At 51.7% G+C, this 17000-nt stretch overlaps 1 long non-coding RNA gene across 4 annotated transcripts in view; it reads right to left on the bottom strand.

Annotated features, from left to right (window-relative positions):
• LOC144719626 (uncharacterized) overlaps positions 1-17000 on the bottom strand; it is a 48521-nt gene that overhangs the window by 18610 nt on the left and 12911 nt on the right. For all 4 annotated transcript variants that reach the window (XR_013585630.1, XR_013585628.1, XR_013585631.1 and 1 more), the window contains exon 3: positions 4625-4679. This is a non-coding gene — a long non-coding RNA (uncharacterized LOC144719626). The remainder of the gene's footprint in view (positions 1-4624; positions 4680-17000) is intronic.

Here is a 17000-nt window from a genome sequence, read left to right as displayed (position 1 = left end):
CTACAGAGGCCGGAGTCGGCCAATCCCGGACACACGCCGTCTTTTCCGGGTCCGTGGACACCCCCTCTGCACTCACAATGTGCCCCAAATAACGGACGGACCGTTGCAGTAGGTGGCATTTCTTTGGTTTGAATTTCAAATTGGCAGAGCGCATCCTCGTGAACACTGTCTCCAGCCGCGTTAAATGTTCCTCAAATGTGCGGCTGAACACAATAATATCGTCCAAATATATAAGACACGTCTCCCACTGCAACCCCGTCAAAACGAGCTCCATCAATCTTTGAAATGTAGCAGGGGCCGCATTCAATCCCATCGGGAGGCAGTTGAATTGAAATAACCCCTGCGGCGTACGGAATGCGGTTTTCTCCCGTGAGGACTCGTCAAGGGGAAGCTGCCAAAATCCCGAAGAGAGGTCCAGTGTGGAAAAGAACTTAGCCCCCGACAATGCGTCAAGGGAGTCGTCCATACGCGGCAGGGGGTACGCATCTGCCACCGATATCTTATTCAATTTCCGGAAATCGACACAAAATCGCAAGTTGCCATCCTTTTTCTTAACCAAGACCACAGGAGCGCCCCATGGGCTGTTAGATGGCGATATAATGTCCGCAGCCAACATGTCTTCCACCGCCCCCCGAACGTGTTCTCGCTCCGCTGGACTCATCCGATGCGAATTTAACCGAATAGGGGCAGCGTCGCCCGTCTCAATGTGATGGGAAAGCAACGATGTGCGTCCCAAATCCAAATCGTCGGAGCTGAACACATCCGAATACATCAGCAACAATTTACGCAGCGCATCACGTTGCCCCACGGACAGGGAAGAATTTTCGTCACATAAGGTAGCGATCCAACGATTATCCGAACCCCTTGGCTCGGAAACACCAGCGACCACTCCCCGGCGATGCGGACAATCGTGCGTCGCAAACGCCGTAGTGGCATGTGCCACAACCGTACCGGCCGGAACACGGATGTTTTCCACCCCCGCATTAAGCACCTGTAAAACCGGTAATTGATCCGGCCGGACGATGGTCTGTGCCCCAACTAACGCCAATCCCGTTGTTATCGTGGCGGATGGTGACAACAAGACCCCTTGTGCTCCTAGCCGATTGGGCAGGGGCTTCCGATACCGCAAGGGTATAAGCATCTGTGAACCAGGTGGGATGTCCACAGATGCGACGGACAGCGCCTGCACCTGTACGGCCGAAGCAGGTCGCCCCCAGGGCGACGGCAGAAACGAGATTCGACGGCCCCCCGGCAATTCAATACAATTCTCATTGATTTTAATCAAAATGGGCATCTTAGCCAAAAAATCCGTGCCTAGTAAGCAAGGAACCGCCAAAGATCTCGATATTAACACAACGCCCGAAGCCGACACATCCCCTATAGATATCTTAGCATCCACCTGGCCCACGATACCCATACTACCCCCGTTCGCAGCGACGCAAGACCCATAAACCGGACGCACAGCCCCCGGCGGAATGCCCAACAGATGGAAAATGACATCCGATATAATAGTCGCAGACGCTCCCGAGTCGACCAAAATGCGCACGTCCACACCTTGTATGGACCCCGGTACAGTGGACGAACCCGTAGCGGCCGCGACAACTCTCCGTGCCAATTTGCGCCACTGCGTAACTGAATGACAAGGCCCCGTCGATGGCCTTTCTTTAACAACAACAATAGGATCGCGCAACAAAGGTGGTGGGTGAGGTGTAAAGCCTTGCCGAGTGTCTGGTGCGTGCCGACATGCCTGTTTCGGAGGTTCCTTGGTCGGCTTGTCCAGTGTTGTGGGCTCCTGCTGCGGCGGACCCGGGAAGCGGGCCCAGCAATCTTTGGCGTAATGGCCCCTACGGCCGCAGCGGAAGCAATCGGCCTCGTTGCGCCGAAGCGCAGGTCTTGCATCCCGGCGGCCCCGTCCCGATGGCGTAGCGCGCGGCCCCGGCCATGGAGAGGAGGCAGCCGTCAGCTCCTGTGGACCCCGCTCATCCGGCACATAGATCGCCCTTGTGGGGTCCCACCCCATCGCGCCTCCTTCCTTGACGGGCCCACCCGTCCATGCCGCCACTTTCTTCCAGCGACGGAGATTAAACTGCGCATCCAGACACTTTGCTGCCGCCCGGGACGTGAGCTTCTCATGCCCACACACAGGCATGGGGATCCCCAGATCCCGAGACAGCTCCAGCATTTTCCCCAATATGAGAGGCTCGAGCAGATCCTGTGGCGTGTCAGGATATGCTGCCATGGCCAGCTCCAACACCGCACCCCTGAACGCCACGGGCGATTCTTCGGGTGCTCGTTGTCGTTGAGCGAATCGCCGATGCGCGTCGTCAGGTGGCTCATAGGCGTCGGCCATTTCCTCAAAAACTCCACATAAAGTCTTCTTCTTATCGGCCGTTATGGAACGGAAAAATCGAACAGATTCGTCGTCCAGTAGAGTCGGCAACACTTCCAAGGCCTCCGCATCGGTCCATCTTGCTGAACGAACCGCCGCCAAAAATCGGCAGGCGAAAGCGCTCCAATCGCCCCCGATAGAGAATTCCTTAACTGTAGTAAGGTGGCGACTCCGACTCCTCTTTACGCCGTCTTCCAATGATGGTTGTTCGGGAGGCAAATTCAAAATGGCGTCGGCCCGCGGCGTGGCCAAGATGGCGGTTTGGCGCCGCGGAGCGCGCAAGATGGCGTCTTCTTGCCGCGTGGCCAATGGCGGCGGCAGGGCAGGCAACGTGGCGGCCCGTGGAGCACCTTCTCGTTCCATCGTCGTCCTTGGCGTAACGAGGTGACATAGATGCGCCAGGACGTCCTTGAGTGTCTTCAGTTGTTCTGCCACCTGTTGCCATCTTTGGTCAGCGTCCGATGTTGTTGACGGACCCGCCATCGCGCCGACATCTTCCACGCCCGTCCCCGTGCTCCCCTCAGCAGGGCTCTCCTCCACCACCCCAGCAGAATCCGTGGTCGGAGGGAATTCGTCGTCGTCGGACGAAGAAGCCGATGTTGGCGCCGGGGGAATTTTCTTCCTTACTTGCTTAGACATGCCGTTTCACTTCTGACCCCAGTGTAATAAAAGACTTGACCACGATCTCTGGCTCAGTGTCCTTTATTCGGTCCGTACTGCGTTCCCACACGGCTGTCTCTCTTATTCTCTCTGTGCTGGCTCCGATGTCACTCCAGTCCACATCAGCAGCCCCGCTGCTGTTCTTGTCGCTCTTGCAGCCCCACAGCAGCTCCGCTGCTGTACTCTCACACAGCTCCCTTGGCTGTTCCTGCTGCAGCTCTGACAGCCTCGTGCTGTCTCGCCTTCTCGTCGCTCCTGCGACTCTTGGCAGCCACCCCGCTGCCCCTCACACACAGCCTTACTGCCTATCTCTATCTGCAGCTTTACACCTCCCAGTAGCTCCCTACTGTTCCCAGGGTTGGCTCCCGCTTCTGACGGTGCCCCCTCGGCTCGTACGCCCGCGTGGCCCCACACCTTTCCATTCACACCCCGACTCACTTCTCTTTCCGGTTTACCCGCTTAAGGACCCCAACCTTTCACCCACGTCACCTGGCTCCGCCTCCTCGTGACGTCACATCCGGAAGGTCGCTTTCGCCCGCATTACAGTAGTATCTATTTAGTCTATAGTAGTATCTACTTACTCTGTAGCAGTATCTACTGACTCTACAGTAGCATCTACCGACTGCAGTAGTATCTCCCGACTCTACAGTAGTATCTACCTCTACAGTAGTATTTACCTACTCTATAGTCGTATATACCGACTCTACAGTAGTATCCTATGACTCTATAGCAGTGAACTACTAACTTAACAGAGTGCCATGGTGATGCCTAGTTCCGTGCAGAGCCCCCGGCCTCGCCTGGCTTGCCCAGCCGGCCAAAGTGGCGCCTTGGCCGACTGGGGCTGGGCCGCTACCCCCCCCCACCATCCCCCCGCCTGCACTACAGTAGTAGTAGCTACAGACTATAGTAGTATCTACCGACTCTATAGTAGTAACTGCACACATTGCGGTGGGGGGACGGGGACATCACACTTTGAAGAATTTACCTCAGCGTTATGTTTTTTTTGTTGCATTTTGAATGCAAATAAGAATTCCCCCCCCCACCGAGTCAGTGTTCTCTCGCAGATGCGTGCTTTAGCGCCACCCTGTGCTTATAAATAGTTTCCATTGTTAATTTAACTACTTTACATTCGACGGATGGGAAAAATAAATCGCGATTTGTCGGTCGGGGGCTTATTGCGTCGTATGTGTGTAGTTTGTTGAAACATAAACCCAGCAGTTTGTGAGTGAAATGCGTCACAAGGGTGTGTCGACAGACAGACAGAAAACTATCTTATATAGGTAAGATAAGGTAAGATAGTCCGATATAACTCGTGAGATACGTACACAGGGAATTCATACGAGCAGCCAAATACTCTAAAACGCGTGATGTTAATTCTAAACGTGGAGGGAAAAACCTGTTGACCCGCAGATAAATCCATACCATCACGGGGAGAGAGACATGCAAACTCCAAATATACAGCAGGCGTCAGTGTCGGGATCGAACCCACGAAATCCTGCATACCAGGCGAGGTAGTTAACATCACGGTAAAGTGTAAGGTATCGGTTAGGAGGAATGCGAAGACAATATATTCACCAAATTGTCGGTCGCTTTATGAAGCGGCGAGCCTTGAATTCCACTTCGACCGCTTCTGTTACAGAACAAGGAAAAAAAATACGAAACCAACCAGGAGCTTTTTTCTGCTCTGCTGGTTTAGTCAGTTTCTGAAAAAAACCCACGCAAATTTCAGTGAACATCTGTTTCCATTCCATGCCAGGAAGGCGTGATAGGCCACATGTACGTTGCAAGTGCAATACAAATTCCGATAAAAGATTGGTCTGTTTTCAGGAAATGAAAAACTAAATCGTGGAATCGTTGCTGCTTTAATTTTTCTTTCACGTGTTTTATAAACATAACGTATATCAACCCAAGAGTTAAAGTCGCACGTAAGTGGCGATTTTGTCCGTCAGAATAGTGATTAGAAAAAAAAAATTGCCGAGTAATTGACAGCATAGAAATTGTACGGTCATCATTTTCACGAGTCATAGTTTATTTTATCCACATACAGTCCCTGACTTACGAACATGTACCGTGCATGAGACCTGGTATTTTTTAAATCGGAACATAAAACGGGAATATTGTTCGACTCATTAATAAAAAACACATTCCTGCAGAGGGAGCTGGTAGGAATGTTGGGTTGCTCGGTCAATGGCCAGGGTCAACGGCGGCGTGGTGTATTCCGCAAATATGCCCGACTGTAAGGGCGGGCACAAGCTGGCGTGAAGGGTGGGGACCGAGTGGGGACCTGGGATGGCAAAGAGGAAAAAAAGCTGTTCCTCAAAAAAAAAGAATAGTACAAAACCCATCGGGGGGGTTGTTGAACAAGTTGTCATACAATACTTACTCTACCTGGATGTGCATGTAGCACCTAAAGCAGCCTCTCTCCCGCCTAAATAGAGTGCAATTCCGCCAGCAGGCGGTGGCGGAAGACGGGTATCGCGTCCAGGTCGTACCACTAGAGGCATTTCAGGATGCCGTGGCCATCGTTGGCGACAAAGCGGTCATACGATTGCACGGCGTGCATGACATTAATGATGACGTGCACGCCACAGTCGTCTGTGTTTGGTTGCCGCGGCACAACCGCCCGAATGACACGCAGCGGCGCTGCGACAGGCGCGTCCAGGTCGTACCACTAGAGGCATTTCAGGATGCCGTGGCCATCGTTGGCGACAAAGCGGTCATACGATTGCACGGCGTGCATGACATTAATGATGACGTGACAGCATAGAAATTGTACGGTCATCATTTTCACGAGTCATAGTTTATTTTATCCACATACAGTCCCTGACTTACGAACATGTACCGTGCATGAGACCTGGTATTTTTTAAATCGGAACATAAAACGGGAATATTGTTCGACTCATTAATAAAAAACACATTCCTGCAGAGGGAGCTGGTAGGAATGTTGGGTTGCTCGGTCAATGGCCAGGGTCAACGGCGGCGTGGTGTATTCCGCAAATATGCCCGACTGTAAGGGCGGGCACAAGCTGGCGTGAAGGGTGGGGACCGAGTGGGGACCTGGGATGGCAAAGAGGAAAAAAAGCTGTTCCTCAAAAAAAAAGAATAGTACAAAACCCATCGGGGGGGTTGTTGAACAAGTTGTCATACAATACTTACTCTACCTGGATGTGCATGTAGCACCTAAAGCAGCCTCTCTCCCGCCTAAATAGAGTGCAATTCCGCCAGCAGGCGGTGGCGGAAGACGGGTATCGCGTCCAGGTCGTACCACTAGAGGCATTTCAGGATGCCGTGGCCATCGTTGGCGACAAAGCGGTCATACGATTGCACGGCGTGCATGACATTAATGATGACGTGCACGCCACAGTCGTCTGTGTTTGGTTGCCGCGGCACAACCGCCCGAATGACACGCAGCGGCGCTGCGACAGGCGCGTCAGGCGGCAGGACCCTGCGAACGAGTTCGGCGGCGAACGCCTGGAGCGATCATGCGTTGTCCTCCCTGCCGTTGCTTCGCGCCAGCGAGTCGAGGACAAACACAGTCGCACCGGCTGGGCTGGCCGTATGGGCAATCAGCAGGAATTGCCAATGCGCCGCCTCATGGATCGGAACGAGCGCGACCGCAAACGCGATGATCGGGCGTGCTGCTCGGACGTCTCATTGAAGCGTGGTCGACCACCACCGTACATCGCTATTGGTCGATTGGGCGTCGTCGTGACGGACGTGTTGCGCAAGAAACTTCCAGAAGCCGTGTGGAGGTTTTTTTGGAAAACTTCCAGAAACTGTGCGGAGGTTTTTTTGGATGCACGATGGACGGACACAATAATCCCCTGTGGGCTGGTGGAACCAGGGGGTTCCTACCAGTAAGAAACGTACATCTGTACAGTGAGGGAAAAGTATTTGATCCCCTGCTGATTTTGTACATTTGCCCACTGACAAAGAAATAATCAGTTTAACACGTAGGCTTTCGCGACCAATGTTATTCATAATAAACGTTTTTGGGTTTAGATCGCGTTATTTATATTTTGGTGAGTTTTGATGTGATTTCGCTATTCACTAAGGTTCCAGTGAGCGAGTCGCTTAAATTACTTGATACACTGGTAAAGAATACAGGTTTACCAAAAGATATTCCGAAACTCGCAGACCATTGTTTAAATAACACTTACTTCTTATGGAGAGGCTAATTCTTTAAACAAAGGGAGGGAGCAGCAATGGGCTCTCCTTTATCTCCTGCTATAGCAAATTTGTACATGGAAAACTTTGAAACCAGAGCACTTGCCTCGAGCACATTAAAACCATCCTTTTGGTTTAGATATGTGGATGACACTTTGGTTGTCTGGCCACATGGTAAAGATACACTTAACGATTTTCTAAATCATCTCAATGCACAAAACCCGGCCATTCAGTTCACCATGGAAATGGAGGTGAATAACACACTCCCGTTCCTGGATATTTTACTTGGGCATGGCCTAAATGGTAAAATAACACACAGCGTTTACAGAAAGCAAATGCACACTGATGCCTATCTGAATGCAGATTCGCATCATCACCCAGCTCAGAAATCCTCTCTTATCAAGACGCTCATACATCGGGCTAAACAGTGTCAGATGGTGAAAGTCTAGTGATAGAGATTAAACATGTTAAAGAAGCACTAAGACAGAATGGCTACAATAATGCTCAAATTAACAGAGCACTAAAAGCCAAATCACAATCGCAAAGCAACACTGCTGAAAGCGATCAGATTATTAAAACAATAAAAATACCATTTATCTCAGGAGTAACTGACAAATTAGCCCGTGTTTTGCAAAAGCAAAACATTACAGTAAGATTTGGTACAGTACACAAAATTCAACAACTAGTAACATGCACTAAAGACGAATTACCTAAATTATCAACAGAAGGTGTATATCGGATTAATTGTGTATGTGGCAGATGCTATATTGGACAGACAGGGCGTAACGTTAGTGTAAGACTAAAAGAGCACCAGAGAAATATTAAACTATCACAAACACAACTGTCGGCAGTGGCAGAACATGCATGCCAACAGGGACACTCAATTGATTTTGACAACGTGGAAGTGTTGTGCAAAACTAGTTACTACTGGCAAAGACTAATTAGAGAATCGATTGAAATTGAGAGAAACAGAAATAACTTTAATCGCTCAGACAGCTACAGGCTTAGTGCGGCCTGGAAGCGTATTATTAAATAAGATACATTACAATTCCTTATAAGGGAAACAAACACTAACTGATTACTAATGTAGCATAATCACAATAAAACACATTCCAAATGATTACTAATCTACAACTCGCATCGTAACAACAGCCTGATTACTGATCTAGTATATAATTACAATCACTCCCCCCTTGAATCTTTGCACCTGATGAGTTAATGAGTTAATGATGACGTCACCCTGCTGCTGCTCTATATAAGAACGGGAGACACAGCAGAGCCTCACCATTCTGGCGAATTGCCCGATGAGGGGGAAACTGCCCTGGCTCGCCAGGGGAGACACCAGGAGCATCGAGGTGATCCTTCCAGCCCGTCCGGATCTCAAGTGAGACCTAGCCACCAGCCCCGAGGCCTGCGAGGGCCCTGACCCTGTGGCCAGGGATGACCACGCTGCCAAGAAGCGGGGACTGCTGGAGAATGGAGACGGAAATCGCAACAGACGAAGAGGGGAAACGGCGAGAGTCAAGGACCACGAGGGCCAACCGAGTTGCTGAATGAGACCGGGATGACCGTGCCGCCCAGCTTATGCTCGCAGCAGATGAAAAGGAAGCAGGGAGAGCGCCAAGAGAAATGAATGCCACCTGCACTGCTGAGGGAGCCAGGGACGACAGAGTCGGCCAGACGGTGACTGCAGGAGACAAGAAGAAGACGTGGCGAAAGCAGAGGGCCACCAACACCACCTGTGCCGCCGGAGGGCACTGGAGCAACCAGACCGACCCGCTGGCAGCAGGGGGATGCGTGGAGGAGGCACGGAGACGGATGGAGGGGAACGTGGCGGAGGCACGGCAGAAGGAGAGGATGGAGGAACTGGATGGGAGGGTGGGAGCTGATGGAGTGGGTGAGGGAGGCCGAGGAGAAAAAGGTATGGCGTCCGGAAGCAGAAAGGCGGGCGCCCCCGAGCGGAGGGTGGGGAACGAAGCCAGGGAGACGCCAGCAACCCTGGGGCAGGGGGAGGCCCGGAGGGAGAACGCGACAGTGGACGCTGGACCGGTGGGAGCTGGAAGGCCCCGGGAATGAGACGGGAAATGGCGAGGCGGGGCAGGGGTGAGTCTGACACCACCTCATGTCAAACGACATAATTGCATCAGAGTAATGATGAAGGACGAGGTAGCAGAAGAAGTGACCATCGACCGAGCAACCTTTGTACGGTCAATAATGATGAGCTTGCTACAAATAGAGCCGACAGACTTGTACTGTTTGATAACTCTGCCGGGAGGGAGGGCGTTTGATGTAAGCTTCAACTCAAGCCCACTGCTACAAAGATTTATGACCCGCTTCGAGGAAAAGGCGGAGGAGAAGCCATTGATATCAATGAAGCTACAACTGTTATCAGAGCTGGACACGAAGGTGGTGACTTTTCCTATACAATGAAGCCCTACATGACCACGACGTGGAGGTCTGGCTAAGACAGCACTGCTCGGTACTGTCGGGCTGTAAAAAGGTGAGGGACTCAGTGGGGATATGGACAGGGGCAATACAATGGAGGGTGCGGCTGAAAACAGACGGAGGGACCTTGAGACACATCCCGAGTGCCCTGAACATAGGAGGCAACCGGGGATATGTTGTGTATGCCGGACAACCTAAACTGTGTAGGAGGTGTGGGGGCAGCGGTCACCTGGCCGCAGTGTGCAAGACAAAAGTCTGCTATAGATGCAAGGCACTGGACCACGAGGTAGAAGAATGCAGTGTTCCGGCACAATGTAACCTCTGTGGTAGCCGAGAACATCTGTACAAGAATTGTCCGGAGTCGTACGCCAACAAGGTTAGGGCATATAGGGTAGGAGGAGCGAGGGATGAGGAAGGGGGTGGGACCAAACTGGACCCGGATAAGGAACTGGTGAGGGAAGGCCGTGGGGAGGCGGCTGAGCAGCAGCCACCAGCAACGGACGGAGGGGGAGAAGGGGAGAGGCATGCAAAAAGAGCAGAATCGACATCGAGCGAGCAGGAAGAGGGGCTGGCGGGGGAGGGGAGCGACGGCATGGGCAGCATCTCCGAGACGACCGTGGAAGACTGGGCGGAGGCGGTGGAGGAGGATGAAGGAAAAGGGGAACGACAGCAGGAGGAAGGCGGTAGCGAGACATGGGAGGGACCAATCGGAAGGAAAAGGAGGATACGGAGAGCCCCAAAAAGAGGCGCCCCTTCAGGCAGCACAGAATCCTCGGACTCCTCGCCGGACGCAGAGGCCTCGAGGGAGGGGATGGAGGAAAGGGTGGAGAGCCGGCGCAGGGGGGAACCCTTGAGAACAAGGGGCAAAATGAAATTGCGGGAACTGGCGAATGAAGACGGTTACGGAGGGCGAGCGGAGAAGGCCACTTCGGACTGAGACACATCCCAACATGGAACTTTCCGTGGCGTCCGTAAATGTGAGGAGCTTGAAGGGAAAGGGGAGGAGAGGAGCAATAATACAACTGCTACAGGCTACCAAGTGGGAGGTGGTCTTCCTCCAGGAATGCCACCTACCATACACCCTGGGCCGGGAGGAGCTGTTGGAGAGCTGGGATGGCTACTACTTTTGGTCCGGGAGTAATGAAAATCGATGCACGGGGGTGGTTACCCTCCTAGGCAGGAGGGGTATACAGATAGTCGGGTCCCAAGAGGTGATCCCAGGCCGCCTCCATTATGTGGACGTGTCTTATGGAGAGGCAGACCTGAGACCTAATAAATGTGTACGCCCCCACGATGTGCACAGAAAGAGTGGACCTATGGAATAATGTAGTGACCCTACTCGTGACGAGACGGCAAGTCATAATGGGGGGTGATTTTAACTGCCCGTTGTGCCTGGCAGACCTATTATCGGTGGCTGGGAGGAGGAGGCTCGACCCTTCCTCTAGGAAGTTGAAGGAGCTGATAGAGGATTTTAAAATGACTGACACCTTCAGAAAGGTACACCCGGTGAGACCGGGATACACGTGGTCGGATAAGGGCGGTAGAAGGCAATCACGAATAGATTTCATCTTTGTGTCTGCTAATGTGAAGGTGGATGGAGCAGACCTGGAACTCTTCCCCTTGTCAGATCACAATTTGGTGAAGGCAAAGCTCGGTATTCCAGGTGGCCTGAAGATGCGGAAGGGAACCTGGAAAATGAATGTGAGCCTGTTGGAAGACAGAAGGGTTGTGGAAGAATTTGTAAGGAAGTACGAAGACTGGACGACCCTGCAGGAATGCTTTGCCACGAGGGTGGAGTGGTGGAGCATGGTGAAGGGCCGGATAAAGGCCCTCTTCCAGACACATAGTAGAAGGAGGAGTGTAAACAGGGAACTGCAGCTGTGGAACGCTAGAATCGAGAAGAAGCACAGGTTACTTGAGCTGGGATTCCCGGTGGGTGAGGATATACGGAGATTGAAGGGAAGGTTATCCTCGGTATTGGAGAAAAGAGTCAAACAAATGGCATACAGGGCAAGGGTCAGGGCAACGGAACAGGGAGAGAAATGTACGAGTCTCTTCTTTAAGAAATGCAAGGCAGGAGACAACACACTTAGGGAATTGGTGAGTCCGGTCAGAGGCAGGCAGGCAACGACAGAGGGTATGATAGAGATAGCGGAGGAGTATTATGGGGAGTTGTATGGGAGGAAGGGAACGGATAAGGGAATAGGGGAGGCACTACTAGGGGAGCTAAGACATGAGGTTAAGAACCCAGAGGTACTGGGAGGGAGGATCCAGATGGAGGAAGTGGAGGAGGCAGTGAGGAGGCAGAATAAGAATAGGACGCCAGGACTGGATGGAATTCCAGCAGAATTCTATATTACATTCTGGGATTTAATTAAAGGGGACATGCTGCAGATGTATAGGGAAATGCTGGAGGGCGGACTGGTGCCAGAAGAAATGTGTGAGGGGCTCATCATACTGATGTATAAGAAGGGGGACCGGAGAGAGTTGGGAAACTGGCGTCCAGTTACGCTCCTGAACTCGGACTACAAGATTATGGCAAAAATAGCTGCGACGCGCCTGGGGAAGGTGGTGGAGGGAGTAGTCGAACCCGACCAGACGTGTGCGGTGCCAGGAAGAAGGATTTCGGACTCCCTGATATTATTCGGGGAGGCAATAGAGGTAGAAGGAGAGAGGGGATGCCCCCTAGGGCTTCTTAGCCTGGATCTTGAGAAGGCTTTCGACCGCCTCTCGCACGAGTATATGTTCGCAGTGTTGGAGAAAATAGGAGTGAGGGGACCCTTGGTCGATTGGGTGAGGCGTCTTTACCAAGGGCTCAAGACCAGACTACTGATAAATGGGGAGCTCTCGGGGACAATTCCAGTAGAGTCAGGGGTGAGGCAGGGGTGCCCGATGTCTGCGGTTCTATTTGTAATGTGTATGGAACCCCTTGCACAGGCAATGAGAAACAATGAGGAGATTAAGGGAGTGACCATCCCCGGGAATAAGGAACAGGGGAAGGTGGCGCTATATATGGATGACGTAGTCGTGCTCTGTAGGGACGTGGCATCAGTGTGGGGGGCCATGAAGGAGACAAACCGCTTCGGCCTGGCCTCCGGCTTGAAGGTGAACGCGAGGAAGAGCGAATTGATGGCCTTCGGGGACCCGAGACTATTTGAGGGCCGGCCGCCTGAGTTGGGGATAAAGACGGAGGAAGTCAAGGTCTTGGGAGTGTCCTTTTGCCGAGAGAGGTCGGCGGAACGAAACTGGGACGGGAGGATAAAGCAGGTAAAGGGACAGTTAGGCAAGTGGGCTGGGAGGCGGCTCACGATGGAAGGGAGGATTCTGGTAGTGAGGGTGGTGGTTTTACCAACACTCAACTACCTCGCATATGTGTACCCGCCAGGTAGGAGGGAGGCAAAAATCCTGGAATCGCTGTTGTTTCAATTCATTTGGGGAGGCGGGATGGATAGAGTGAAGAGGGTGGTGATGTGTAAACGCGTCGAGAACGGGGGGAAGGGTGCCCCAAATATTGCACGTGTGCTGTCCTCAATTTTTGTGTGCAACACTTTGAGGTTATTCTTTTCCGAAGAGCCCCGGGGGAAGGCCGCTTGTTATTTAAGGTATCGCCTGATGTGGCTCCTGAGGGGGCTTGGGATGACCCAATTACCGGCGGGCACGCCCTTGGCATTGCCACAAGGATGGCTGAATGCGGCGGTGGGTGACTACATAAAAGAGTACAATTTGAGTCAGAGAGGGGGACCGTGGAACTCCAAGGAGGTATTGGCCAAAGTAAACGAAGGGGAGGCCTGCGAGGGGGTGATGGGCGCGAAGAGGACTATGTACCGTCAAGTGTGGAGGAACACTTCATCAACGGCGCTCACAAAAGAACAGAGAGATCTGTCCTGGTTGGCGGTGTGGGATAGATTGGAGACGAGGGGCTTCATGTTTTCTCGCCGAATGGCACGTTCGCCCAAATGCCCGAGGGGCTGCAACACAGATGAGGACGCGGTGCACGTCATGGTGAGGTGTCCCTTCGCACAGGAGGTGTGTAGACTGAGCAGTCCGCTGTTGTCCTGGTTTTACCCGTCGCAGGTGATAAGTCGGGACATTATGTGGGGAGTCTTAAGGGAGGTGCAGGGAGATGACAGAGATCGAACGTGGGCCATAATAGGCGCGACAAAGGAGGCCTTGTGGGGAGCTCGCAGAAAAGAGTTGGATGGGTCCCCTATATCACCGTTGGAGGTGTGCTACTGGGCGAGGAGGTTGCTAGAAAGGGTGATGGAAGTAGACCGGGTTAGGCTGGGATACAAGGCCGCAGGTGTGAAGTGGAAGTGGCCCCTACCCGGGGTGGGGTAGCGAGGGGACCGGCGGGTATAGGGAAGGGATAGTGAAGGATGGCCACGCACATTTTAGCCGGCCTGCTAAGTCGTGTGGGCGAGGAATGTACGTGTTCGATCGGGGGAAGGCGATGTGATGGAGCAGCGCATGGGTGAATGGTGGTGATGAATGTGAATAAGGGGAACGGGGCGGTGTGCGTTATGGCGGCGAGCTTTTTTTGTTGCATTGTATGTGGGTGGAGTCCGCGGATGTGACGGAGACTCGAAGGGGCCAACCGGGGCGCCCGGGAAGGAGTGGTTTTCAGTACTCTCTTTGGTTTTCCTTGTACCCGCTGAGAAGTTAATAAAAACCTTTAAATCGCAATTACCAGGAAACGTCGTACTCAAATTGTAAATGGTGTGGCTTCAATACACCGGTGGGCTAAAGCAGTGAACTATTTGTCTTTTGTCAACGTGACACATTTTTACTGATTGGCCGTGTCGGGTGGTGGAGGGTTACGACACATTTATAAATAACGCGATCTAAACCCAAAAACGTTGATTATGAAAAGAAATAATCAGTCTATAATTTTAATGGTAGGTTTATTTGAACAGTGAGAGACAGAATAACAAAAAAATCCAGAAAAACGCATGTCAAAAATGTAAAAAATGTATTTGCATTTTAATGAGGGAAATAAGTATTTGACCCCTCTGCAAAACATGACTTAGTACTTGGTGGCAAAACCCTTGTTGGCAATCACAGAGGTCAGACGTTTCTTGTAGTTGGCCACCAGGTTTGCCCACATCTCAGGAGGGATTTTGTCCCACTCTTTTTTGCAGATCTTCTCCAAGTCATTAAGGTTTTGAGGCTGACGTTTGGCAACTCGAACCTTCAGCTCCCTCCACAGATTTTCTATGGGATTAAGGTCTGGAGACTGGCTAGGCCACTCCAGGACCTTAATGTGCTTCTTCTTGAGCCACTCCTTTGTTGCCTTGGCCGTGTGTTTTGGGTCATTGTCATCCTGGAATACCCATCCACGAACCATTTTCAATGTCCTGGCTGAGGGAAGGAGGTTCTCATCCAAGATGTTATGGTACATGGCCCCGTCTATCGTCCCTTTGATGCGGTGAAGTTGTCCTGTCCCCTCAGCAGAAAAACACCCCCAAAGCATAATGTTTCCACCTCCATGTTTGACGGTGGGGATGGTGTTCTTGGGGTCATAGGCAGCATTCCTCCTCCTCCAAACACGGCGAGTTGAGTTGATGCCAGAGCATTTTGTATTCTTAGGTTTTTTTCGGTAAAGTCACGTAGGTAAAGCTTCAAATCTAGAATTAGCCCCATTTTGTCTCATCTGACCACAACACTTTCACCCAGTTGTCCTCTGACTCATTCAGATGTTCATTGGCAAACTTCAGATGGGATGTATATGTACTTTCTTGAGCAGGGGGACCTTGCGGGCGCTGCAGGATTTCAGTCCTTCACGGTGTAGTGTGTTACCAACTGTTTTCTTGGTGACTATGGTCCCAGCTGCCTTGATATCATTGACAAGATCCTCCCATGTAGTTCTGGGCTGATTCCTCACCGTTCTCATGATCATTGCAACTCCACGAGGTGAGATCTTGCATGGAGCCCCAGGCCGAGGGAGATTGACAGTTCTTTTGTGTTTCTTCTATTTGCACCAACTGTTGTCACCTTCTCACCAAGCTGCTTGGCGATGGTCTTGTAGCCCATTCCAGCCTTGTGCAGGTCTACAATCTTGTCCCTGACATCCTTGGAAAGCTCTTTGGTCTTGGCCATGGTGGAGAGTTTGGAATCTGATTGATTGATTTCTTCTGTGAACATGTGTCTTTTATACAGGTAACAAGCTGATATTAGGAGCACTCCCTTTAAGAGTGTGCTCCTAATCTCAGCTCGTTACCTGTATAAAAGACACCTGGGAGCCAGAAATCTTTCTGATTGAGAGGGAGTCAAATACTTTTTTCCGTCATTAAAATGCAAATCAATTTATAACATTTTTGACATGCGTTTTTCTGGATTTTGTTGTTGTTATTCTGTCTCTCACTCTTCAAATAAACCTACCATTAAAATTATAGACTGATCATTTCTTTGTTAGTGGGCAAACGTACAAAATCAGCAGGGGATCAAATACTTTTTTCCCTCAGTGTATGTAACACTGTACAATGTTCGATGGTTCGCAAGTCTGATGGTTAAAACATGAATATCTTATGGGAGCTCGTTAGTAAGTGTGGATGTTCAACATCAACAACAAAAGGATTGTTATTCATATCAATAACATCAACTATGATATAATATCTCACATCACTGACTCCACTAACCAAACCGCGGACGCCCGCGTGATGGCGGGGCCTACAGATGAGATGGGCGGGGCCTAATTATGAGTCGACGGGGTAGGCAGAATGGGCGGGGCATTCGATACAGGGGCGAGGCCTAAAATGATTGGAGCGGGGCCTAAATTGTAAAATGCGGTGCAGTATTGATTCGAGGCTGAGTCGACCTAGGGGAGGCCCAGGACCGGTTCAAACATTCGCTCTCACTCATGCTTATAGGTCGTGAGTGGGATTCGAACTCGGTTGGGTTTGGAGCGCAGTGCTGCAGGCAGCGTGACAGTAACACTGTGCTAACCAGTCAGCCACCGCTCCCCACAGACAGTGCGCTAATAACTGAGGCACCACTCGCTCACTCACCATAGACACCCAGTGCGCTAACCACTGTGCCACCGCTCCCTTAGTCACTCATCACAGACACACAGTGCGCTAACCACTGCGCCATCGCTCCCTCAGCCACTTATCACAGACATAGTGCGCTAACCACTGCGCCACCGCTCCCTCAGCCACTCATCATAGACAGAGTATGCTAACCACTGCGCCACCGCTCCCTTAGTCACTCATCACAGACACAGTGCGCTAACCACTGCGCCATCGCTCCCTCAGCCACTTATCACAGACACAGTGCGCTAACCACTGCGCCACCGCTCCCTCAGCCACTCATCACAGACAGAGTATGCTAACCACTGCGCCAC

The sequence above is a fragment of the Lampetra planeri genome, chromosome 6 (genome assembly GCF_965212315.1).
Source record: "Lampetra planeri chromosome 6, kcLamPlan1.2.h2, whole genome shotgun sequence".
Classification (NCBI taxonomy): Eukaryota; Metazoa; Chordata; class Hyperoartia; order Petromyzontiformes; family Petromyzontidae; genus Lampetra; species Lampetra planeri.
The sequence above is the reverse complement of the archived record's forward strand: the minus strand, read 5'-3'. Positions and strand labels throughout refer to the sequence as shown.